Raw genomic sequence first — 27,445 nt, 5'->3', positions numbered from 1 at the left:
GGCATGTCCTTGCTCTATTGCTGCTGCGTTGCGGGCCTACCTAGGTTGATGCGGGCGTACAGGTTGTTCTCCACGTCCTCTCATGGCTCCTTCTCGATTTGGAGTGAAGCGAAGGCATCGAACGAAGGCCAACAAATAACGTTAACAGCGAAAGTAACATAGTGCTAGATTTCGGAACGGATGCTTACTTTTAATGGTATTTTATGGTAGGATGAACTTTTAATAGTATTTTTCGAATGTCTTGTCCACGCAAAAAAAAATTAAGTCATAATCACGTAAATTCACTGCACGCAACGTGGGATGGATTCATCATTCATCATGTCAGGGCTCCTCTATGAGCTCTTGCTTTGGTTGGATTCATCTTCGTGGCTTGTTCACAATGGAAGAAAGCGATCTCATAACGTTACGAGTGAGCTATCGCCGTTACGGCAACAGATACCGCTGTGGTCTTTCCGCTTCGCGCGTATCCCCGCACCACGCCCCGCCTGCTCTGCCTCCTTGGTGCCTGCGAGAAAGGCGTCGAAGCATGCGGGCGACAACGCCGGAGGGGAGGCGCTATGCGCGTTGGCCTTTTCCGACCCTATCTATCTCCACTGCCTCCGCCTCCCTACATGTTCCGTACGCCCGTACAACATCTTGGAAAAGATGGCAGATTCCCTGCTTGTGCTGCAGCTGGGATAAACAAGAGGCCGGGCGTCGATCCCCTCCCACTCGTGCAGGTGAAGTGATCATCATAGCGAAGTGGTTTCAATTTGGTTTTTCTCCTCCCGTGCTTGGCCTGATGGCCTCCCTAGACCCTACGAATATGCATGCCATGTGTTTGACGAAATGGACATATGAGTCCTCATTTTTATTTCATATAAGTTTAGAGCTCCCTCAGCATATCCTGTCTCACGATTTTGCTTTCTTCTTGGACTGGAGACACCATCTTTGATAACCTCTTGCTTAATTTGATCGGCTGCTAATGACGGTTCACTCCAGTGAGTCCACACGTCTGTCTTCTGTGCTTCGAGCCAAAATGCACATTCTTGCCACCTGTCACGCTACATGAGCAATCTTGTTCTCCATATTGAAATGATGGTAATAGGCAATTATGCACCATAGCGAACTTTGTATGGTATAAACCTTCCCGATTTTGCCAAATTACTTGGATATATTATCATATCAATTCCCCTAATTCGCAGCACTAATCATGCGCACCGAGTTGTATTGCAAATTATTGAGATCTATGTAGCAAGGGTTAGCTTATTTGAATAGACTTGTATTACGAATTATTGTGATGCATATAGTAAGTAGTTTTAGTGTTTACAGTATATACTAAAAGCACTTCTCCGGTCACTGTTTTGATGCATAGTTACTGTAACTGTTTTTTTTTTTAAACAATGGCAGGAGCTCTGCCTTTTAATTAAGACGAATGAAGTTTATATACAAGCAAAGGTAATCAAGCGTGGTGCCAACCACCGCGAAAGGTTAGCCCACCCACGCAACGCGGTAGAGTACACACTACCATGAGTCATCGTTGCCGAACGTGGCTGCAAAGCAGCCAGCAGCTCCGACTTCCCATGGCAAAACACCGACAACCCATTCTAAGATGACAGACCAACGGGCCCGACAGGTCATCGTTGCCTAGCTCAACGGCACCGCGAAGAGCAGCTCCGACTTCCTGCCTTGATCCCACGCCTCGCCCGCGGCGATTGCCGAGACGCTAAAGCTGAAACCCAGCCGTCGGAGAAGGAGGGTTCGACCCGCGTCATCGTTGCCGAGCTACATCCCCTGATGCAGCAGCTCTGACTTCCCGATGCAGAACTCGCCGTCTCGCGTCAACCGGGCGCCGAAGAGGCAGAGGACAACCGCCGAAGGAGACATCATGGCCAAGACGAATTTCCACAGCGACGCCTTCAAGAAGGGTACGACGCAGATAGCGCCGCCGTCGCTTGTCCAGGAATGGACCGGGTTTCCACCCGTGGAAGACATGGCTGGGGGCACAATAACACGGCGCCCCCAACAAGGAAAACGGCGTCCACAGGCGTCGCCGTCGCCAAGGCTTTCGCCCGAGGTGCCCCTAGCACAAACGTCGGGCCAAGATGCCGTACCGTAGCCTGTCGCCACCGTCGTCGTCACCGCCATCCCGCAGAAGCCCCTCCAGAGGGGCATCGACGCGCCGGCTGCTCACAGCAGCCGCACAGCTGCGTCGGCCGCCGCCCCCACCGACCGGGCAACATGCAGAGGTGGACTTACCCTGCCACGCGCGTCACCCTGCCGCACGCCGAAGCCGTCGACGCTGCCGACCTCCGCCAGCCACCGACAGGCGCATGCCCCACCTCGGGCGCTGCCCCCTGCCCTGGGGGCACCGGATCTGGCCATCAGGGCGGCAGACCCAGTGACCCCGGCTGGCGCCGCCACCTCCACGCCAAGGCCGAGGAGGAAAGGGGGGAAGCGGAGGAGGAAGAGGGCCCCCGCCACCGCTCGGCGCCTGCACGGGCACTAGCCCGCGCCGCAGCCGCAGCAGGCGGCCCCGCCGAGCCCCACGCGGCTCACGCGAGGGCACGCCCCGCCGCCCCGCCACTGCGCACGCCGCCACCAAGCGCGAGGAAGAGGAAGCCCGGCCCTGGGCGACGCAGCCGCCACCACGGGCGCTCTTGGAGGAGCCGCCGCCATCGCCGCCCAGCGCGCGGCCATGCGCGGCCCGCCGGAGATCCGCGCGAATCCGGCCGACGGACCGCCAGATCCGGACGCCGAAGCGAGGAGGTTGGCCGCCGGAGACGCCGGCGCCACCCCCTGCCCCAACGACCACGCCGAGCCCCAGGACGCGAGCCCGTCCCCGACCGTCGCAGCCACCACCGTGAAGAAAAGCCTCGCCGCCGCCCTCACGGCAAGCTGCATGGCCATGCCGGCGGCCTGCTCCGGCGACGGCGCGGCTGGAGAGAGGGAGGGAAGGGAGAGAGGCGGCTAGGGTTTGGGTCGCCTCCCGTGTCGCCTGCGTGGGGGTGACGCGGGGACTGGGACGAAGCGGTAATTTGTGTGCTTATTCTAACGGCCTCACTGTAACTGATTTACATTCAGCAAAAAAGGTCATTACATAGACAAAATTCATCATATGGGCTTTTAACAAAAAATAAATAAAGTACTCTCTGAGCAGCATGTATAAGCCTGATAACTGAACCGGTAGCAGTTAGTAAATGTCTGTGATGCTGTTAGATCTTTTGGTCTTCAGAATGGAGCAAATGCAGGTGTTGCCTCTAATGCATCTATTTCTCTCACGCATTGCAGGCTGGCCCCGAGGGGGCAGAGCAGTCAAGTTTGCTGAAAGTAGGCCTTCAAGAAGTTTTCAGAACAGCAGGGTTCTATACTGTATCATTTAGCTTCCCCCTATTAAGGATGACATGAGTTACAGAGACATTGCAGCAGTCTATTCTGCAGGTAAAGAGTACTCTATATGCAATTATTTCAATGCAAGCAGTTCCTCATTTTCTGTGTATATTTGCGACCTCTCCAACAGCTACCTGAGTCGGTTCACAAAAGCTAAGCAAGGATGGGACACCTAGGATACATCTTTTGTTGTTTGTATTTCCTCACTGTTATGATGTCATCTAAGGAAGAGGAACAAGGTAGCATCCTGCTCAACCACTTACCCTTGATCGTAGAAGATCTTGCACAATCTAAAAACTATATTTCGCTTTGCATCAAAGCTAGTCTATAAGCTTTATATTTGGCTATATATATTGCTTGTCTCGTAACTGAATCTTTGCATTTACAATACCAAATCTTTGATTCTCATATTGCTATAAGATAACTTAAAGCATACAATCCTGCTTTGCTGTTTTTGAAAAATTGCACGGTCATTTTTTAGAGCAACGGACTTGACCCTATCTTCCCCACCGATCATACATAAGTGTCAAATCTTATTCAAAGCATAAAAAATACAGTAATGGACTACTAACTATATTTGCAAAGCACGAATCACATAAATCACCTGTCCCGCTCTACGGATGGCCTATTGACATGTTGCGCGTGGCAAAGCTGTGGGGTTTTCTCTAGTTTTATATTAAGTTCATTCACATCTACATTGTACAAGAGACATATATGATATAAGGAAACTTGTTCTACCTGACAGATGATTTTGTGTCAATGTTTTTCCCACTTGCATATCTTAACATGTTGTGCATGTTTGAATCTTGGAAAATTATATGCCAGCCTATATTTAAAAGGAAAAATAGGTTTAAATATGACTTTACTGTTGTTTTACTTTAATTAGATAGTGATCTTGTTTCCAGCAACATGTTTTTTTTTTCTGGTACTGAACTTTCACATATTTCGTTTCCCTTCATTTTGGTCCTCCAGATTTTATACTCTGTAGCTTTTTTTTCTCTACTGCAGGAGTGCAAACTCGCTCATAACAGATGTACTTGTATTGTATTATTTCATTTGCTTTGGATTGTGAATTTTCTTTTCTTTTTTTGGGTGTCAAAATGAAAATGAATATAGCTGGAATAGTTTCAAACTACTTTTATAATGCCTGCAACTGTTTTCCTTCTTTTTTGTCAATTCACCTAGAGATGTGCTTTGTGCTTCATAAAAGAGGTTGCACATATTCAAGTAAAATACCGAAAACAGTGCAGGCACAATACCTATATAAGAAATGTGCTAGCAGAACATCAGCAATCAATAGTAGGAAAAAACAAAGAAGATGACTGGAGAAATTTTAGTCAATAGCAGTACATAAGCGTATATTATTTGAGAAAAGTACTTAAGCTTACACATAAACAGCCACACAATGAAGGCTAGAAATTATACTTCAATAGCTCTCATTCTGCTCAATGTTTCCACCTGTTGGGCAATTCCATTACGTAGAACGTCATCCTAGCGCATGCTACACGATTCATCAGCTAAAAGGAGCATTTGCGCTATAGATTCCATCGTTGGCCTTTTGCTTCTGTCTTCATCCACGCATGAGACAGCCAATTTGATTAGTGTTCTTACCTGCATGTAGTTAAATTGGCCACTCAGCCTGCAATCCACAACCTCGGCAATTGAAGAGGGTTCCTCTTTATCCAACATAAGAGCTAGCATGGTGAAAGGACCTAGGATGCCGCCTAGAGGGGGGTGAATAGGCGTTTCTGAAAATTAACACCTTTAAATGCGGAAACGATAAGTAAAGAGAGTTTCCAAAATGGAAACTCCAAATTAAGAGTACTACCACCCCTCACAAGTTAGCCACAAAGTAAACAAGGTATAAAGAATATATCTAGAAGCTACAACCCTGCAACACCAAGTTAGAACAGAGAATAAATATTTTCAGTGTAGGCAGGAAATACCGGACGTGTCCGGTATGAATACCGGACGTGTCCGGTATACACGATTTCTGCAGATCGGCCCCGAACTTGCTCCTTTCGAATTCTATCTTCAAACCAAACTGCAGGCACCTAATGGAGATGACAATATACATAGAGAACCTGCAGAACAGCTAGAGCAACACAAATATCAAATGAAATGCGAATTTAGACACGATATTTGTTTTACCGAAGTTCGGACTCGTTCGAGTCCTACTCTCCGTTGAGGGGGCTGCGGGCGACCCAGCGAAGGTCAGCCCTAGAGGGTACCACGAAGGTCACTCTAGCCGGAGTCTTTTCCAACTCCTTTTCCTCCTTCCACTAATTTGATTCCGAGGCGGCGGAATCGACCGTTACAAACTTTCCGAGGCACACCACAATCTCTCGGGTGCTCTCCGGCGACGCCTAACCGTCTAGGACCGAAGAGTCCAAGAGTAACAAATGCGAATCACGAGATTGACAATATGCACAAGTGCTCAAGTGGTGGCTTGCTCTCTTTTTCAAATTCTTTCTCAACCCACAAATTGATTTTGTAATTTGGATCACACACTCATTAAGAGAGGGTTTAGGAGAGTTGGCAAGGCTCAAAAACGTGTGTCTATCTCAGCAGAATCAGCAGCCTCCAAAGGTGGAGGCTTGGGGGTATTTATAGCCCCCAAGGAAAACTAACCGTTTTATAGCCGTTGCAATACCGGACACGTCCGGTATGCATACCGGACACGTCCGGTATGACTCATACTGCGCCAACGGTAACTAAGTTACAGTGATGTTGTGAGGCGTCGGAACTCCCGAAGAATGCCGGGACTTCCGACCGTCGGAACTCCCGACTCAAGTCGGAACCCCCGACCCTCAGCAATTTTGAAAAACATGTAACTGAGTTAAAGTTAGTGAGGTGTCGGAACTCCCGACGTATGTCGGAACTCCCGACCGTCGGAACTCCCTGATAGATATATTAGGCAAGTGTATATTAGCCAAGTATATAATAGGCAACGGCACAAATCAGTGTGATTAGCACCTGCTATGTAAAGCATGTACATGCCTGTTATACCCTGCCATATTGGCTATATATATGAATGTCACCCCCCCATGTTGGGTGTGTGGTGTTTCCCATTTCTCTGTCATTCTACATGGTATCATAGACCGCGCGATCAATCTGATCCCGGACCTTCTGCTTCCGCCCCTTTCTCCTCTCCACCTTTCCCCGCCGGCTGACCTCTGCAGCCGCCGTCCACACCATGTCTGTCACCGCCAACGGCTCACCGCCGGCTGTGCTCGTCCACCCCTACACCGCCGTCAATGTGAAGACTCACATCCCGGTGGTTCTGGAGATGAAAAATCCCAACTTCACCAAGTGGGCTTCCTTCTTCAAGTCTCTGTGCGGGAAATTCGGTCTCCTCCCACACATCAGTGAGTCTGCTGCACCCCCCAACGATCCATCGTGGCCCATTGCTGAGTGCACTGTCCGCGGTTGGATCCTCAACACCGTCGACGACTCGGTTCTTGATCTCGCCATCACCGACGAGAACCAAACCGCCCGCGAGCTGTGGGTGGAAATTGAAGCCCTGTTCCGCTCCAACCGCGCACCCCGGGCCGTCTTCCTGCTTGAGGAGTTTCACTCCCTCAAACAGGGCGACTCGACGATCGACGAGTACTGCCAGAAGATCAAGGTCAAGGCCGCCGCCCTCCGGGATGTCGGCGAAACCATCGATGACAAGCAGCTCGTCCTCAGTCTCCTCCGCGGCCTCAATCCGCGCTTCAGCGCCACCGCCGACGACATCGCCAACGCCACCGTGCTGCCCTCCTTTCCCAAGGCGCGCGAGATGCTCTCCCTCAAGGAACTGCGCCTCGCCAACGATGAGAAGACCACGGCGGCCTCCGCTATGGTAGCCGCCTCCGGCTCTAGCTGCACCTCTGCCGAGTGCCATTCCTCCACTTCCAGCGCTCCCTCTGCCCCTTCCAAGGGTCCAGGGGGCGGCAAGAAAGGCAAGGGCGGCAAGAAGGGTCCCTGGCGCGGCCAGGGTGGTGGCTGGCAGCACGGCGGCGGCGGCTGGCAGCACGGCGGCGGTGGCGGTCAGCAACACGGGGGCAACCGCCCCATGGTGCCCTGGTTCTGCTACACCCCCTGGGCCCCCCAGGGCGGTCCTCCTCCACATGGCGACTGGCTGCAGGGTCCTCGCCCCGGCTGGCAGCACCCCAATGCCCAGGGCGGGCGTCACCAGGGGCTCATGGGCACCAACCCGCAGGCGCACTTCGCTGCACCTCCACCAACACCGATGTGGGATCAAGCCGGCCTCATTGCCGCCTTGAACCAAATGGCGCTCCAGAACTCTGGCTGGGTCATGGACTCCGGCGCCACCTCCCACATGCACAACTCGGATGGTATACTTCTATCTCGTCATCCCTCCTCCTCTTCTTCCATCACTGTCGGCAACGGGCATCAATTGCCTGTGTCCTGTTCTGGTCACTCCACTTTACCTGGCCGCACCTCCCCCTTCTCTCTTCGCAATGTTCTTGTTGTCCCCTCCTTAGTGCGCAACTTACTTTCAGTTCGCCAATTCACTCGTGACAACCATTGCACTATCGAATTTGACGCGTTTGGTTTCTCTGTTAAGGACCTGCAGACCCGACGCGTGATTCTTCGCTCCAATAGCTCCGACGGCCTCTACACCGTCCCCGCCACGCCACAGGCCAACCTCGCCACCTCCACTGACCTATGGCACCATCGTCTTGGTCATCCAGGGGCTGCCACTCTAGATTTGCTTAGGAACAATAATTCCATTTCCTGTAATAAATCAGCTCCTACTTTATGTCATCCATGTCAACTTGGCAAGCATGTGCGGCTGCCCTTCGGTAATTCCAGTTCAGTTTCATCTCTCCCCTTTGAGCTTGTACACTGTGATGTTTGGACGTCCCCGGTCGCTAGCATTTCTGGTGCGCAGTACTATCTTGTTATCCTAGATGATTTCACACATTATTGCTGGACGTTCCCCCTCGTCCGCAAATCTGAGGTAGCCACTCACATCATCAATTTTTGCGCCTACGTCCACACACAGTTTAGCCTTCCTGTCAAGGCTGTACAAGCTGATAATGGCACTGAGTTCATCAACACTGCCCTCACCACCTTCTTTGCCTCCAGCGGTATTCACCTACGCCTCTCTTGCCCTTACACCTCCCCTCAAAACGGGAAGGCTGAACGCATCATCCGTTCTCTGAACGATATATGCCGCACCCTCCTCCTCCACGCTCACATGCCACCCAAATACTGGGCCGAGGCGCTCACCACAGCCACCTATCTCCTCAACAGGCGCCCCAGCTCAGCCATTCACCATAGAGTCCCCTATGAGCAACTCTACCAGCGGCCACCAGATTACACTATTCTTCGTGTATTCGGTTGTCTATGCTATCCTAACCTCACCGCTACCTCCAAACACAAGTTGGCCCCCCGCTCCACCGCTTGTGTCTTCCTTGGTTATCCCTCTTCCCATAAGGGCTACCGGTGTCTCGACCTAACAACACGACGGATCATCATTTCCCGTCATGTTGTATTCGCCGAGACGACATTTCCATTTCAATCTGACTCCACCAGTGCGCTGCCAAGCTCTCTGGATTTTCTTGCAGGAACACCAGCGTCGGTGCCACGCGCAGCAGCGGTCGCTCCGTCGCAACCCGACGCTGAGCAGCCGCGTCATCGAGCTCATCTGGAGGAGCTCGCTGAGGACCCGGCCATCCTCCAGATTGGCCCGGTTCTTCCACCTGCACCGGTCGCTCCCCCACCCCTTCGGGTCTACACCCGGCGCCGCACGGCTCCAGCTGCACCGAACACTTCTTCACCGACACCAGCTGTTTCCGAACAGCCGGCCCCGGCTCCAGCCGTGGCAGCTGTTCCAGCCATGGCGGCTGCTCCGGCTGTGGTGGCTGCTCCGCCACTGCCACCGCCACTGCCTCCGTACCGACCTGTGACGCGCCTCCAGACAGGTTCCCTCAGGCCTGTCGATCGGTACGGGTTCCCTCCAGCAGCTCACGTCGCCACCGGCTCCACTGCCTCGCCCATTCCGCGCGACTACAGGGGGGGTCTTGCTGATTCCCAGTGGCGTGCAGCCATGGCTGAGGAGTACAAGGCCCTTGTCGACAACAACACCTGGCGCCTCGTTCCTCGTCCTCCTGGCGCCAATGTGGTCACCGGCAAGTGGATTTTCCGGCACAAATTCCACTCCGATGGCACCTTGGCTCGGCACAAAGCTCGCTGGGTCGTCCGCGGCTTCACCCAGCGTCACGGCGTCGACTACGACGAGACGTTCAGCCCCGTCGTCAAGCCGGCCACTATTCGGGTCGTCCTCAGCATCGCTGCATCTCGCCAGTGGCCTATCCATCAGTTGGATGTGAAGAACGCTTTTCTTCATGGCCACCTGCATGAGACGGTCTACTGTCAGCAGCCCCCCGGCTTCGTCGACCCAGCACGACCCGACGCCGTCTGCCTCCTCCAGCGCTCCCTCTACGGCCTCAAGCAGGCCCCTCGAGCGTGGCACCAACGCTTCGCCACGTTTCTCCGACAGCTCGGCTTCGTCGCCTCTGCCACCGATGCCTCCCTCTTCATCTACTCCGAGGGCAGCTCCTCCGCCTACTTGTTGCTGTACGTCGACGACATCGTCCTCACGGCTTCCTCGGCCGCTCTGCTTCGACGTATCATCGCTCGCCTTCACTCTGAGTTCGCCATGACGGACCTCGGGGAACTACATCACTTCCTGGGTATATCCGTCACTCGCTCCTCCGACGGCCTCTTCCTCAGCCAGCGGCAGTACGCCGTGGACCTCCTCCAGAAGGCGGGCATGGCCGAGTGTCACTCGACATCGACACCTGTTGACTCTCGTGCCAAGCTCTCTGCCTCGGCGGGCGCTCCTGTCGCTGATCCCGCCGCGTACCGGAGTCTCGCCGGCTCTCTCCAGTACCTGACGCTTACTCGCCCCGACCTGGCCTATGCTGTACAGCAAGTGTGCCTCTTCATGCATGACCCGCGCGAAGCTCACCTCGCGCTGATCAAGCGCATCCTTCGATATGTGAAGGGCACACTGTCGGCTGGTCTCCACATCGGCACTGGGCCAGTCGACAAGCTGATTTCATACTCCGATGCTGACTGGGCCGGGTGCCCAGACTCCCGCCGCTCTACATCAGGCTTCTGCGTCTTCCTCGGCGACAGTCTGGTGTCCTGGTCTTCAAAACGGCAAACCACGGTGTCCCGGTCCAGTGCGGAGGCCGAGTACCGGGCTGTTGCTCACGTGGTTGCCGAGTGCTGTTGGCTTCGTCAACTCCTTCAGGAACTTCATGTTCCCTTGAAGGTTGCCACAGTTGTCCACTGTGACAACGTCAGCGCTGTCTACATGACAGCCAACCCGGTCCACCACCGCCGTACCAAGCACATCGAGATTGACATCCACTTCGTCCGTGAGAAGGTGGCTCTCGGCGAGGTTCGAGTTCTCCATGTGCCGTCACGGTTTCAGTTCGCTGACATCATGACAAAGGGGTTGCCGGTTCAGCTGTTTGAAGAATTTCGGTCCAGTCTCTGCATCCGGAATCCTGACGCTTCGACTGCGGGCGGCTGATAGATATATTAGGCAAGTGTATATTAGCCAAGTATATAATAGGCAACGGCACAAATCAGTGTGATTAGCACCTGCTATGTAAAGCATGTACATGCCTGTTATACCCTGCCATATTGGCTATATATATGAATGTCACCCCCCCATGTTGGGTGTGTGGTGTTTCCCATTTCTCTGTCATTCTACACTCCCGACTCACGTCGGAACTCCCGACCCTCAAGGCTTTTGAAAACTAGCCGTTGGCTTCTGGTCATCCATACCGGACACGTCCGGTATGACCAGGACAGTGAAACCTCCAAGTCTGTTGAAGTGCGAGACGTCGGAACTCCCGACCCATGCCGGGACTCCCGACCGTCGAAACTCCCGACCTACGTCGGAACTCCCGACGAACCAACCCGAGAACAACAATTTTACAGCTGCTGGACAAATACCGGACACGTCCGGTATGAATACCGGACACGTCCGGTATTGCCAGACCAGCAAGAAATCAGTTAGCACTTTTGTCGCTCAAATAATCAAACCTCACATGGGTTAGCTTGAGCACTTATGAAACATTATCTATCAATATGATGCATCCCTCTTAGTAGTACGGCATACCTATTAAACTCAAGATAAACGGAAATATGAATTTGTACCACTTGAGTTGTTCTTTCAAATTGATGCCGTCCCTTCCAATCTTCATCAAGTAAGGGTGCTAACATGTTGATGTTGATCTTTTCACTTGAGCATAGCCATCTTGAGCATGTGACTTGATTCCATTCATCAAGTTTAAATAATCCCAAATGTATCAAGTCACTTCCATCAAATACTTTATTATAGATTTGATCCTTCACATCAATATGACCATCTTAGCTTGATTAGTACCTCAACTAAATGCAAGTACTTTCTTCTTCACCCTAGCTAGGTTCTTCGGCCGCCAAGCCGTCGCTTGCCCTTCACCCTTGCTTAGTACCTCGAAGCCTTTCCTTGCTATCTTCACCATCTCAAGCCATCAAGTCACATCTTGTGTTGAATCATCCATTCATATGTATTGTTATCTTTTTCATTTTAATTTAGCAAGCTTCAAATATGAGACCATTCCATATGCAATCCCTCATGTCTCATTAACTAATAATCATGAGCTTGCTTTCACATAGTACATGGAAATCCCACAAGAAATAAGCCTTCACATGAATTCCATTTGCATTGTTGTCTTGTGCTTGAACTAGATTGTTTATACAACAACACATCATTTTGGCTTTCATTAAGTACCTGTGAGATAACCTATTACCTGTTCACACTTAGCAAACGGGTTAGTCCTTTAATCACGTTGTCATTCAATCATCCAAAACCCACTAAAGGGCTAGATGCACTTTCACATGGCTACATACTTCCTAAGCACCTTATGCACCTCCTCATTAGCACCTAGAGCCATGTCGAGAACTCGTCTTCCCAAGACTAGCTCAAGAAGCACAACCCCATAGCTATACACGCCAACCTTGGCCGTGATCTGGAGGCTGCTGATCCACTCTGGAGCTATGTAACCTATGGTTCCTCGAACTCTTGACACATTCTGGTTAGAGGAACCTCTGTTCAGCAGCTTCGCCAACCCAAAGTCAGCAATCTTAGGTTCTAGATTCCGATCCAACAGTATGTTCTCTGGCTTCACATCACAGTGTATTACCCACTCAAGACATTCATGGTGAAGATAAGCCAAACCCTTTGCCACGCCTAATGCAATATTAAACCTCTGCCTCCACTCTAGCAGAATGTGGTCTTTGAATAGGACATTAGCTAATGATCCATTCTCAATATACTCGGTGACCAACATCCTGTGTGAGATTTCAGAGCAAACCCCCCATATCCTTACTAGATTCATATGATTAATCCTCCCAATTATGCGCAGTTCTGCTTGAAACTCCTCGCATTGCCTTACATTTTCCAGCATCATAACAGCAACTGCTCGATTGTCATCCATGACTCCCTTGTAGACAATCCCTGAGCCTCCTTTTCCAAGCTCATCTTTGAACTTTCTTGTTGCTTTAACCAACTCTTTATAACTGTATCTTCTGAAATTACTGGTCAAGGCCTTGTAGCCTTCCTCAACTGCTTGTATTTCGGACGCTCCTAACTCCCATCTCAAAACAAAGCACCATGCGGATGCAATGAAGAAGGCTTCAAGAACAAAAATTGAACCTGCAAACCCATAGAAGTAAAACCATTTTGTTTCCCCCTGGCTGGACTTGTGAATCTCTGGAAATAGTTCCATCGTTGATGCGCTCATCTGGCCACAGTCAGGATGTTGCTTTCTTGGTGAAATAAGCACATTGGTTTGGGGAACTGAAATACCTGAAATATTCACACCCGCTGGTAGCTTGAGATACATCATGGGCGTCGATAGTGTAGGTGCCGTGTATGCCTTCCCATTATAAAGGAAAGCCTTTGGATAGCATGTCCCTGTTCCTTGCTGGTACTGAAAGCCTTTGCAGGTGCAGTCCTTCCTACATATGTTCTTGCAAGCCTGCAAGGATACATGCTCAACATGCTGCTGATCGGATCCCCAAAAGTCGGTGCCTGGAAGTCGCAAGAACTTGACAGGTTGCGCTTTCTTAGCAGTACAGACAATGTCTACTACAGGTCTACAGCCTTGGCTCCAATTACCAGGTTGGCTCATCACGTAACCTGGTGGGCAAGAGCATGTAGGTGTAGGAAAGTAGTGGTAGATCCCATTCGGACCACACAAGCCATGAATATTGCAAGGCTGAGACACTGCAATCCAGGAAACTGACCATCTGCCATCTGAATCATTCAAGCTGTATTGTCAGAGATTACCATCGGGGTCCAGAGTAAGCCTTCTTTTGATCCCAACACCTTCATCAGAGGCAACAAGTGGCTGCTGGTTGGCAAAATCACTTGAAAAAAATCTGCCAGTATCATCTATAAACGCAAGCCTTGTACTGTTATACCGATTCCTGTCATTCTGATACTCTCCGTTGTCAGGGTTTGGCCAATATATTTCATGGACACCGGCATCATCATAAATGAGGGACAGTATCGATGAATCCGTGAAATGGAATGTGTAGGGACCTGGAACATGCAGATGAGTGGTGGAAACCAGCGTCGTAGTTGAAGTGATGTGTTGGGTCGGCAGGAGGGTGTCTGTTGGCGAATCAAAGCTCTGCCACACAACCATGCCGCTGGAGTTCGCCATGACTAGTGTCGATAAAAGATGCTCGGCAGTCTACCGAGGGGTATCCCACGATGGTAGATTTGTCGTAGAGGTGAGCGAGATTGTAATACAAGCACCAAGATACAAGATTTAGACAGGTTCGGACGTCAGTATGACGTAATACCTACATCCTGTGTTCTGATGTATTGCATTGAGATGTATGGATCGTTGTGTCCACTAGGGGACCCCTGCCTCTCCTAATATACTCTGGAGGGGTAGGGTTACAAGGAAAGTAGCCTATTTGATACTATACAATAGCTTGCGGTGCACGCCGAGCAGCGCTGTGCACGCCTTGATCTTATGGGCTGGGCCACCTCTGATGGTGCGGCCCATGTCTTGTCTTATGGTTACCGGGGGTCATACCCCCACAGCTAGTCCCCGAGCCTGACAGTAGGTGACGTAGTCATGTGGTGTTAGGGTCAGAAAGTAGAAGACCAGCCGAGCAGGCAGCCAGTCTCCGGGCATAGCCTCGAGATGAGAACAAGCACATTCACCGCAAGGTGAAGTGTGCCCACTTAGTCCCCGAGCCTGCTGGAAGATGAAGAATGAATCTTGTAGCAGGGTCAAAGAAAAAGAAGTCCGAAAGCTTGCCGACGTCATCTGACATGCGCGTATCAAGACCCCAGACGTGCTGCCCAAGATCAGCACCCTGATCCAAACAACATGGAGCAGCTTGATAGCACACCGACGAGACGTAGCAAGATCCGACCACCAAGCGAGCACCGAGGAGTCCCCGGCGTCGCTGGCGATGTCCGAGCACCGAGGAGCGAGGAGTCCCCGGCGTCGCTGGCGATGTCCGAGCACCGAGGAGCGAGGAGTCCTCGGCGTCGCTGGCGATGACCGAGCACCGAGGAGCGAGGAGTCGCCGGCGTCGATGGCGATGTCCGAGCACCGAGGAGCGAGGAGTCCCCGACGTCGCTGGCAATGTCCGAGCACCGAGGAGCGAGGAGTCCCCGGCGTCACTGGCGATGACCGAGCACCGAGGAGCGAGGAGTCCCCGGCGTCGCTGGCGATGACCGAGCACCGAGGAGCGAGGAGTCCCCGGCGTCGCTGGCGATGTCCGAGCACCGAGGAGTCCTCGGTGTCGCTGGCAATGTCCGAGCGGCGTCGCTGGAGATGTCCGAGCATCGAGGAGCGAGGAGTCCCCGGCGTCGCTGGCGATGACCGAGCACCGAGGAGCGAGGAGTCCCCGGCGTCGCTGGCGATGATCGAGCACCGAGGAGCGAGGAGTCCCGACGTCGCTGGCGATGTCCGAGCACCGAGGAGCGAGGAGTCCCCGGCGTCGCGGGCGATATTCGAGCACCGAGGAGGAAGGAGTCCCCGACGTCGCTGGCGATGTCCGAGCACCGTGGGGCAAGGAGTCCCCGGCGTCGCTGGCGATATCCGAGCACCGAGGAGCGAGGAGTCCCCGACGTCGCTGGCGATGTCCGAGCACCGAGGAGCGAGGAGTCCCCGGCGTCGCTGGCGATGACCGAGCACCAAGGAGCGAGGAGTCCCCGGCGTCGCTGGCGATATCCGAGTATCGAGGAGGGAGGAGTCCTCGACGTCGTTGGCGATGACCGAGCACCGAGGAGCGAGGAGTCCCCGGCGTCGCTGGCGATGACCGAGCACCGAGAAGCGAGGAGTCCCCGGCGTCGCTGGCGATGTCCGAGCACCGAGGAGCGAGGAGTCCCCGGCGTCGTTGGCGATGTCCGAGCATCGAGGAGTCCTCGGCGTCGTTGGCGATGTCCGAGCATCGAAAAGCGAGGAGTCCCTGGCGTTGCTGGCGATGTCCGAGCACCGAGGAGTCCCCGGCGTAGCTGACGACGTCCGTGCGGTGAAGTGTGCCCACTTAGTCCTCGAGCAGGAAGAATCCGAGCGCCGAGGAGTAACCGGCGTAGCTGGTGATGAAGCACGAGCGACGAACAGTCTGGTCAATTGGTCGGCGGCGAAGTGAGCATTTAGTAGAAGCGATCGGCGAACAGTCTGATCAACTGGTCGGCGACGGAGTCCATGAACCAAGCGGCCCGACCAGTTGATCAGTGGAGAAGTCCGAGCACCAGGTGGTCCGATCACCTGGACGATGATCCTGCAATACAAACATGTAGAACGGGTAGTACATGATGTAAAAATATATGAACTCCGGAGAAAAATCAGCAATGGCGATGAAATAGCGTAAGTAGCTCGGCGATTAGTTGGTGTGAAGATGTATTTAATATAAACCGCCCGAACAGTTAGTGTGTAGCTGAGTCTCCAGCCCTAGCTAGCCTGTTAACCATAACGCGGAGCGCGGAGCTCGTGCACGTGTAGGAGGAACAGGCATCGCTAAGGAGCCCTGTGTCCAGGAGCTTGGTGTACTGCAAGCCTGCTAGGTCTCCTTCTGCTTGCCACACCACTGCGCCGTCGTAGTCCGTGAGAACCATGGCACCGTCCTTCCGCACGGTGACCACTGACCCCCCTGGCATGCACGGGGCGGCCACGGTTTGCGGTCCAGACGACCGTCTTGTTCACCGAGTTGGCGTACCATATCGAGAAGGTGAAGGCGCTGTCATAGATGCTGTGGAAACCGCAGAAAAAAGTGCCTTCAGGCGATTGCAGAACGTCGGTCTGGTGCTCCTCGACAGAGAGCGAGGATCCCAGCAGTAGAGTGTCGCGATGCGCGGCACTTGAGTGGAGGGGAAGCAGTGATAGTAATAGCAGGATCATGAAGAAGGTTGCCATGGCTGAAGTCTGAACAGATGGTTGGCCTGATGAGGGGACTGCTTCTCGAGGTCTTATGAGATCAAGTTGCACTTCTGCATTCTCCTCTATGGATGTGTCCTTAGGCATGAAGGACACGTCTGTTTAACATATTTGACCAAGGACTCTTCGTTCTACTCTATGGTTGTGTCCTTATGTGACCAAGGACACTAATCTATTCAGGATCATTGCATATCCAGTTACTCATATGTTTAACATGGTTAGGTGGAGTCAATGATGCACTGCCTTTCTGCTAATATCTGATTTATGCATTATTTGGTCTCTTGAGCATCATATTGCTGCTTAATTTGTCTATCAGTTGTTAATTAAAACTGTACTGCTTTGAAGTTCGAACAGGAGGCAGGTTTTGAAAGGAGAAATTTCCAGGGCTTAGCTGCTGTTCCTGGTCAAATCCGGACAGCTACAAGTTCAACAATAAACACTACGTGTTAACTTGTCTACTTCTGTACACGGCTGGATTCCACGAAGAGTGATGCTGTTTGTATGGATCAGACGATGAGACGAAGATCAAGTGCTGTCTTCTCTTCTCTTCTTTTGCACCTGTGAACCTACGGGGACTCTGATATAGAGATTCATGCGAGTTTTCGGAACCTATTAATTTCAATGTGGAGTCGTAATCTGGGGACATTAAGAGATGACTGCTTTTTTCCCTTTTTTTTTTCTTATTAAACAGAGTTCGTGGGAACATTGTCTTGGATTGAAAATTTTGTTCCTGGCATTCACATTGTTGAATGGATCTTTTTCTGAATGTGCTCTGATTAGAGCTGTTAGTTTTTTTTTTCCTTTGCTTTCATTCCACTATTGTCTGTTGTGTTGAATCTGTATCATGTTTACTGTTGTTCCAATCATTGCTGCTTCAAACAAGGTACCTCATTGTCAGGCCAGTCTTGTCCAAGTTTGATTTATGACATAGAATCTTACACAACCGGATGTTGGTATTCAGGCCTAGAATTTGGAATTGGCATTGGTAGCCCCTAATTCTATTGTTTGGATGGCTTTGGTATTGGCTTGTGGAAATGGGCTCCAATATCACGAGGCATTCGGTCCACCTGCGCAGCCTCGCCCGCAATACCAAGCCCACCCCCTCCGTATTCATCTGAATCGGCGCTCCCCTTTCTTCCCCATGCGACGCGACCTTCCTCTACGCCCGTGGAAAAAGAGTCGGGTCGAGCTCCCTCTCTCGCGAGCTCGCTCCCCCATGGCGGCTTCGCGCGCGACCCCTCCCTCTTGCTCGCCATGTGCCCCCGCTGGCGATGCGGGCCCCAGATCTGGCACCGGTGCCGGGAGCAGTACGCCTGCTCGACCACGGAGGTTCCTCGGGGCCTCCTCCATGGCGCAGCCGGAGGTTCCTGCTCGTGACCCCTTCCTCTTGCTCTCCATGCCCGGGTCGAACTCCCCCATGGCGGCCTCGCTCGCTCCTCCTGCTGTTGGCGAGCCGCTGGGGTCGAGCCCTCCCCTGGCGGCCTCGCTCCCCCTACTGTTGGCGCGCACGCCATGGATGTCGCCGTCGGTCTCCCCTGCGGTCGATCTCCCACCGAGGTCACGCTCCACCCGCCATGAACGCCGACGACGGGTCTTGTCCTAACTGCAGGGTGTGAGCGAGGTTCAATTCTATGGTTTTGCATCCAGGTATTGGATTTGAGCTCATTCCAAAAAACAATCCAATGGTCATCCAAACAATGATATTTGAATTGTGGCCATTTCAATACCATGGATGCTTTGGTATTGAACCCAATTCAATTTCAACCCCCTCAATATCTACATCCAAACAGACCCTAAGGGTGTTTGGATAGGATTATAGGGTCTTGAGATTTCTTCTATCCGGATTCTTAAAATCCCTACGAATCCTTCAGTATGTTTTAGTTTTCGTTGATCCTTGCTCTTTTAGGTTTGGTTTCTGGCATCATCGACGAGGTGGTGTGGACGATGACGCACTGGAATAAAGGCCTCTCCGGCCTTTCTCTTCCTCGTCGACGTTCGTTCTGGTGTTGGTGAAGGACCGATGAGAGTTTGGTCCTATTGGTTCTCTTTAGATCTCGGTGGCAGTTCATATGTTTATCAAGGAAAGTAGTCAGATGGTTTTCTTTAAGTCAATTTCGACCTCTTTTTTGGTATGTTCTATTACAAGGTCTGGCATCTCCAACACTCTGACCTGATAGCGAAGGATTGTAAGCCCGTGTGTTTTGGAGGGTTCCTCCAGCCGATGTTCTTTTAGTAGGTTCTAGATCACATTGTCAGCGACGAGTGGATTTTGCGGTCTTTAAAGCCTTGTATGACGAGGGTGTTTGCATGTGTCCCTTTCGTTTGCTATCTTTTCAATGCATTCTTCAATCTTCGACTGGCAATATACGATCAAAGAAAAAAGATGACCGTTTTGATCTTCAATGTACTACTATTTTTTAGAGGTCATTTTGTGTCATGATGTTTTGTACATGCTATTATTTTTTCTTTATATATATATATATATATATATATATATATATATATATATATATATATCACAGATATGAGACACTTGAGTGTCTTTCTCAAAAAAAAAATTGTTTGAATGGCTAGACTTGATGTCTTGATAACTTGGAATGGGAGTGCCCTATGGACACCGTCTAAATTGTTTGAATAGGACACTCCCATCCTAAGTCGTTGAGACATCAAGTCTATTCAAACAATTTAGATAGTGTTTGGATCTATAGAGATTTTAAGATAACATTCGGATCCGTAGGGGTTTTAAGAATCCTGATGCTAAGACATACTACTCATGTTTATTTTGTGCGTCGTGTGGGTAGGACATTTGTTTTGCATAATTATGTGCTACGAGAGTGGGGAGGGTCACGGAAGGTCCGAATAATTCGTAATTTCGTAGCAATGTATTAGTTCCCTGTCGTCATGTGTCCATACCACGACTAGTTGTTTCATGCGTGTGGCACAAAGGCAACTAAACTAGAAGCATAAAACAGATAGTGTATGAAAAAGCAACAATATATCAGCGATGGAGCTTCACTCGAGCAAAAAATAACATTGCAGGAACATACTGCCCCTTAGGTATTTATCTTAGTCATATTCAGGTTCTGCCATCCCTACGCCTTCCCCATCGACAGGTAATGTTTGACAGAAAAATGGAAAATATACATGCCAAAATTTGTACAGCATCTCGATCACTGCCGATAAATCGGCTTCACATATCATCGCCCAACTATTCCATCGCAGGGAAGGCACTATATATGTACACGTACACACCAGCTCAAGTTCAGCAATCCAGATTCCAGAGCGTAGACGTTCCTTAGTAGTTACAGGATGTCATGAGAAACGATAATGATACGATGAGGACGCCGTTCCGTGACTCTCGTCCGGATGTGCACCCACAGAAAAGAAAAGAAAAAGAAAAAAAAATCCACCCGCTCGTTCCGCTCCTTGCGGCGTCTCCATCCAACGCATCCCCCGCGACGCCTCCGCCCGCCGCCGGTCACTGCGTCTGCCACCGACTAGTGGCGGATGTACGATGCGGGATAAGGGGGGCTAAAACAATGGAGATGTTGATTTGCATGAAGATTTAATGGTGAAATCAAGCTTTTGCTACAGTGATTAGGCTTGAAATCAAGAAATTAGGGGGGGCTGGAGCCCCCCAGCCCCCCCTTTGGATCCGCCGCTGCCACCGACCCCTTCTTCCCATCTCCCGCCCGGTCAGAGCTCTTTGCCGGCCCCTTCTTCTCGTCCCCCGCCTGATCAGAGCTCCCCGCCGACCCTTCTTCCTGTCCCCCACCAAGTCAAAGCTCCTCGCCGACCCCTTCTTCCTGCCCCCGCCCGACCAGAGCTCGCAGGCAGCCGCCTACAAAGTGGCCTGCCCCTTCCTCCCAGCCCTCACCCGACCAGAGCCCGACAGCAGCCTACGTCATTGCTAGTCTGTACCTGCCTTCCCCTCCACCCGCTTGTGACAGCGACAACCCACATCCCGGCCAAAGCTCGCCGGCGGCCTGTCCCTGCCGCCCCCTTCGCTCACCTCCAGAAGGGGCTGCGACGCTGCTGCCCTCCGCGTGCCCATCCCCCGCTTGCGCTGCGTGGTACGAAAGAAGGACGAAAAGCACATGTTGCAAGCCTATGTTTCAGGTGTTTCAGATGAAATGTTTCACAAGGATGTTGCATATATTAAAATGGTTGTACACATTTGTTCTCAATATTTCATCTGTTTTTTCAGACATATGTTGCAAGTGTGTTTATTTGGATATTGCATATGTATCAAATATATGTAGTGTTTTATCTAGATATTGCGTATGTTTTATAATGGATGCATGTTTTAAGTGTTTTATATGTCTTGAGACGTATATTGCAAGTGTTGCATCTAGATGTTTCAAAAGTAGATCGGGTGTTGCATCTCACTCTCTCCTCGCCTTCGACTGCTTCGCCTCGGTGTCACCACCTTCTCAACGTCGGTTGGGCATCCGAACCAAAGGCGCAGGCGAGCGCCGCCCCTCCCCTTCTTCTTGATGCAAGCGGCGCGTCGTGGGACAGCGACGCGGCGAGGGTCGGACCACCACGAGTACATGCAGGGCACGCTCCTTCTGCTCCTTCTGTTCCGTTACATGAGAGGGAGATAGATGCGCTCGTTTCTTCTGTTATGCGCTGAGATTAAACGACTCCTATTTCTCGAATCGGACCCAAACTACGCCCAGACACATCCTCGGGCCAGACGCCCACCCACTAGTCGTCCCGCCTGAGAAAGGACGAGAGGAATACAACGGGCGGGGTCTCTTCACGTGAAGTACATGCGTTGTAACGACGTTGGTAGTGGTAGGAGGGGAGGGTTCAGAACTTGAGTGGCGGAGGAAAGATGGCACGGTGGCTGCTGAGCAACGCCGTGAGCGATCTGAGCCACGGCCATCCAGCAATTTGACATCCATCTAGCTGGAACGCAAGGAGAAGCCATTGCATGCCGGCGTCGAAGACGTGGACCTACTTCACGTGCTTCTCCAGCTGCAGGAAAATCCTCGGCGCCATCACTAGCGACTGGTCATCAAGGAATCTCTAACGTTACATTATTACATACACCTGTTCCTGTTAATTCCCTACAAACTCATGGCTAATTCGGTCTTCATAAGCACCTTCGTGTTGGGCTGGTGGGTAGCAACCCAACCCAAGGTGGACATGGGAGAGGAGCTAGGGATCACTGTGGCGGAGATCCAGCCTCTGTATGCTTCCATTGTATCACTCAGTGTAGAAAAGGCATTTGCCTGGCGTGCATCCTACAGTATTTGATTCAAGAGAACAATATAATATGGTTACTTACAGTTACAACAACCTCTTGCCTCTGCTACCAAACCAATGCTCCATATAATACCTACTTACATCATCTATAATCTCCTTGCAAACGCACTGGGTATCATGACCTGAATACACAATGGAAGGAAAAGAAAATCAGAGGGAGGGACTGAATTGAAAGAAAACTAACTGTAATCCAACATGACACTCCACAACAGAACACTTACGAAGAATCGGCAATCAAGACAATGTGTTGGCAGGAAAAAAAATCGCATAAATGTGCAGGGATATTTAAAAAAAAACTAGACCAACCTAGGAGGAACTAGGTGGTGTTTTACTTAAGAAGAAAATAGGGACCGAAATTTGGGTCAACGAGGACTTGAAAGGTGGTCTGGGCATACATCCATACCTTTGACCAATTGAGCTAGCTCAGTTTCCTATGTGCAGAGATAAAGAATTAGCAACAATCATTCTTCGTGCTGCTATATTTCACACTGCAAAAGTGCAAATTATCATTGGTTTTGAGCCTGTGAGAGATGTTTCCATCCAATTGGACACGCCGCAAGCCAATTATTTCTTCGGCTTATATATATATATATATATGGTACCAAGTTGCTAACTGCACCCCCACTTGACAACAGCAGATCAAGGTGTGAGTTTGAATAAGAATAGATGGAATAAAAAAGGGATACATGGAACAGGCAACAGTTCTTCAGATCCATAAGAATAGTTAGAACTTCTACGAAAATGGCATAAGCCTCAACGTATAGGTCTGTGGGTATAAGGATTCATATTCTGGTTTCTAGTGTTGCTTTTAAATTGGCTTTTCAAGTATGGCGCTTTTATTGAGCTTTCTTTCACACTTCCTGTATAATTAATTTGTAATTTGTATTTGCTATACTATGCCATGCATAGTTATAAATGGTGTGGTCAGAGATTAATCCATTTGCATGGAGTTACTTCAATAATTGATGGGAATTTAATTAGTGACAAACAATGCATTGAATTTAATGACAACAGGTCCTTAGAAATAAAATTCTGACTTAGATAAGCAAATCTAGAGACACTTAGTCGGGACGATAATTCTTAATTGGACCCTAGCAAGAAAATCTACAGATGTTTAGTCCTGGCAACTAGCAATTACTATTTCTTTGTTAGTCCTTTATACCTAGCAAGTAAATCAATAAATGTTTGGTTCTTCATATATGCACACACAGAAAATGCTGGCCCTCACGTGAAACTAGACAATACCATTTCCCAACTGGTGGATGGCATGTTCCAGCCTTTTTTCATTTTCTGGCCAATCTGTGAATGCAAAAACACACACCCTTGAGTACTTGACAGGTTCCCAACTAGAACCGTAAAGTTGAGTAAAGCAGTTCTGGCCTTCTGGGTGGTAAAGCTGTGTACCTGTGTCACAAACCTCTTCAGAAAGCCAAAAAACAGACATATCTGGTTCTTCATACCCTCCGCTGCAGAGAACATAGTTTTGTTTAATCCAGTAATGCATTCATGTAACCTTGCTTATGAATGATACATCCAAGTTAGCACTCCTTCCCTTTTCTGTGCCAGTTTAAGATAAGTGTGCCCACTACTACTACAATGAAGAAACCATTATCAGAAAAATATGGCATGAAACATGAACTAAATTGTATCTTGCTAAGGGCATCAGCATGTCATACATTTGGGTGTAAGGAATCATACAACGAAAAGAATGTCCGAAGTACTTAGGTAGGTCAACACGCTAAGATTCAGAAATTGCAAGATGCAATTTTCTACAACCAATATAAGTTTAAATCTGAAAAAAATAATCAATGGCTACTGCAACTGAGATGTTTTCATTTGGTCATTTCAAGTGTTTATTGGTCAAATGATTTTCAGAAAATGCCCAATATCCTGACATCTAGTTTTTACTTTAGAATAAGACCCAATAAGAGAAATAATGTAAAGCAGAAATATCAAGCCAAACATGTTCAATCGTACCATTGTCTGCTATTTGTACCTCGCAAACATCTGCCTTGATGCTTGAAGGAACGAAACAATAAGCATGTTCAAACATGATATACATCTCCTTTTTCCTCATAAGAAGCCGATAGAGCATGTGTATGCGTGTTCAGTAAAGGAACTGTGAACCTTGCATTTTCCTTTAAAATGGTTCAGGCTTTCAGCGCATAACAAAATTTTGCTTCATATTGAGATTGAATGGTGTTCAAGAGCAAGATAAAGGCACCAATTACATGTGATGTTCTTACACCTGTCTAACACACCTTGTTAGCTTGCTCCACTGATTCGATCAAGCTAGAACCAGGAAGTTTTCTCGACCCATTTTCTTTTGCTCTATTCCTTATATTAGCTGATTTATTCCATTGTCCTTTCTGAGCAAATACCTCTGAAATCAAAGCATAAGTACCTGGATTCTGTTGTCCAAGCTCAAGGAGCTCATTGCTAATAACCTGCCCAAGCATTGTATTTCCATAAGTTCTGCATGCAGAAAGTAAAGCACAAAGTACACTAGATTTGTCATTTAAGGTAGATAACTTTATGAGCTTGTATCCTTCTTCAAGATGCCCTGCTCGACTCAATAAATCAACAATGCAACCATAATGCTCTTCCTGTGGAAGAACTGAATATATTGAGGTCATTGACTGAAAAATATGCAAACCCTCCTTAATTAGACCAGCATGACTGCATGCAGAAAGCACTGAAGAAAATGTTAACCCATCAGGATTAATGTTTCCTTCTTCCATCAGCTTAAACATTTCAAGTACCTTAGTATAAAATCCATGCATCCCATAAGCGCTGATCATAGAATTCCATGAATCTAGATCTCTGTGTTTCAAACTTAAGAACAAACCTACTGATAAATCCAACCTTCCACATTTGGCATATGCAGTTATCAAAGAATTTATGGTCTTTGTATCTTTCTCCAACAAGGCACGGTAGACAAAACAATGAATTTGCTTTACATCTTTCAAATGTCCAAGCTCGGAAACAGCCTGAATTGCAGTCATAACAGTGACAGAATCAGGCTTATTGCCATGTTGCTGCATTAATAATTGAAATAATTCAACTGTTTCACCTCCATGTCCACAGAATAAGCATCCCATCATCATGGCGGTCCATGAAATTAAATTTTTCTTTTCCAATGAAGCAAATACAATCCTTGCTGATGTAATCTTTCCACAACCAGAATACATACGTATAATTTGATTTGCAATGTCGACATTGGCACAAAAACCATGTCTAATTGAAAGCCCATGAATCCACCTCCCTCTAACAAAATCTTTGTGATCAGCGATAGCTACAAGCAGACTAAGAATGGTCACAAAATTTGGTGCAACACATTCTGCCACCATTTCTTTGAGCAACACAATAGCTTCATTGGCCATGCCATTTTGGAGATAACCATAGATCATGGTGTTATAGGAGACTACATCTTTAACCACCAATTGATCAAAGAGATGCTTGGATCTCATAATTCTAGTGCATTTCAAGTATACCTCGATAAGAGCTGTGGCCAAAACTACATCTAGAGGAATACATCTTCTAATTAGGTAGGCATGAACACTAGCAGCATAGCCAGAATTGCATAGCTCAGCACAAGCAGATATTAAATTTGCATAGGTTACAGAATCTGGAACTACCTTATGCTCATGTAGCATGACAGAAAAATGGTGGATTGCATTTCCACTCTGTCCGGTTCGAACAAGACCAGCAAGCATTGCATTCCAGGAAGCCACAGATTGCACTGAATTCTTCAAGGCAGCAGATGCTAATTGGTAAGCTCCACATTGCATGTACAAGTGAACAAGGCTGGTCCCTAGAATTTCATCTGAGACACCAATACCTCTCCTTATTGAATAGCAATGTACCGATTTCCCTTCTCTGATTGCTCCCAGATTACCAGCAACTTGCAGTAAGCTAACCAGAGTCACACGGTTTACTTCCAAGTTGCTCCGCGACATGTCACTGGCAATTTCAAATACATTCCATGAAGTAGAATCCATATTTTCAGAATAACCAGTGATCATCGAGGTGTAAGAAACAATGTCCTTGTCGAGAATCTCTTCAAACGCCTTCTGTGAATCATCCATTCTGGCAAGCTTAGAGTATAACCCGACAAGAGAAGAACCAACGAATTTATCTCTACTGAGGCCAAGCTTCAGTGAGTCTGCATGCATTCCTTTGCCCAATAACAAATTTCGGAGCTCAGTGCAGCTCTTCAAGCCAAAAGTAACAGTTTTCTCATCCAAACCAATCTGACGCAACTTCAATCCTCTGTACAAAAGAATAGCTTCCTCAGGATAACCAGCTCTAAAAATGTCAACCATGACTGAATTCCACTGGGCAAGATCATCATTTAAGAAGCCTTGGAAACAAAGTCTTGTCTTGCACAGGACACCTAAACTAGCATAACAAATCAGAATTTCAGAGCCAAGAATAACATCCCTGCCAAGTCCAAGTGTCAGAACGCGAGCATGGAGCTTCTTCAGAGACCTCACATCTGTGCAATTTTGGAACAGTAAAGCAAACTTATCAACATCACTTAGCCTATTACATCTAGAATTTGCACCAGCAATAAATCCTGATAGCCTCCTGCACAGCTTCAGCGCCATAACCATATCAGCTTTTGCAGCAACAGTCCTGGATAAAATCTCTTATTGCTAGCATCCTCATGATTGCACACAGAAGGAAACAAGTAACTAGTAACCCTTAAATTGAACAACATAATGCCTTGTAGCACAGCTCCAATAATAGAGCATTCACCTGGACACAATTAAATGTGGAAGACTGCTAGTCAGTGGGCTGAAACATGACAACCTAAGACCAATATTAAGTTGCACCAAAAAATTAAACAAAGTTGACTGGCTAAGCAAAGGATAAGTTGACTGGCTAAGCAAAGGCTGTAATCTGGTGAGGATCCAGGAAAGGATATGTTGTCTCAAAGTCCAATGAGAGTATGAGACTGCAACTAGTGAGGACTGAGAACGAAGCAGGGGGCAGGCTCAAAATAAGGTAGTGTTTAGGGGCTTCCTTGGCAGCAGTGGCGGACCTACCAATAGGGCAAGGTAGGGCGGCCGCCCTATCTAACGCCGGCGATTAGACCCAATCGCCACTCCTTGGAAGTCCCGAGATCTCCAGCAGTCCAGCCTCTGGCAGTACTGGAACTTATAGAAACAAAATGTCTGGCATCGGCGCTGCTGGTTGGGGAAAAAAAAGTGAAGGGGTATAGGTTGATGGGCATGTTATCTCCATATGGGCCATCCTATTGTGGCTAAGAAACAGGGTTAGGCCCAATCAAGAGCTAACTGGATTGCTAAATT

At 49.3% G+C, this 27,445-nt stretch overlaps 1 long non-coding RNA gene and 1 pseudogene across 1 annotated transcript; one reads left to right on the top strand and one right to left on the bottom strand.

Moving 5' to 3' along the window:
- Window positions 1–425: 425 nt before the first annotated feature.
- On the top strand, window positions 426–17,599 carry LOC136528798 (uncharacterized). Its single transcript, XR_010777143.1, has 4 exons — window positions 426–719; window positions 3,271–3,420; window positions 3,500–3,608; window positions 17,199–17,599. It is a non-coding gene; the product is annotated as an uncharacterized lncRNA (long non-coding RNA).
- A 4,421-nt stretch (window positions 17,600–22,020) lies between these two features.
- On the bottom strand, window positions 22,021–26,798 carry LOC136528790 (putative pentatricopeptide repeat-containing protein At3g01580; annotated as a pseudogene).
- Window positions 26,799–27,445: the final 647 nt, after the last annotated feature.

Source organism: Miscanthus floridulus, chromosome 2 (genome assembly GCF_019320115.1).
Source record: "Miscanthus floridulus cultivar M001 chromosome 2, ASM1932011v1, whole genome shotgun sequence".
In the NCBI taxonomy this organism is placed as follows: Eukaryota; Viridiplantae; Streptophyta; class Magnoliopsida; order Poales; family Poaceae; genus Miscanthus; species Miscanthus floridulus.
This window is presented reverse-complemented; position numbering and strand designations above follow the sequence as displayed.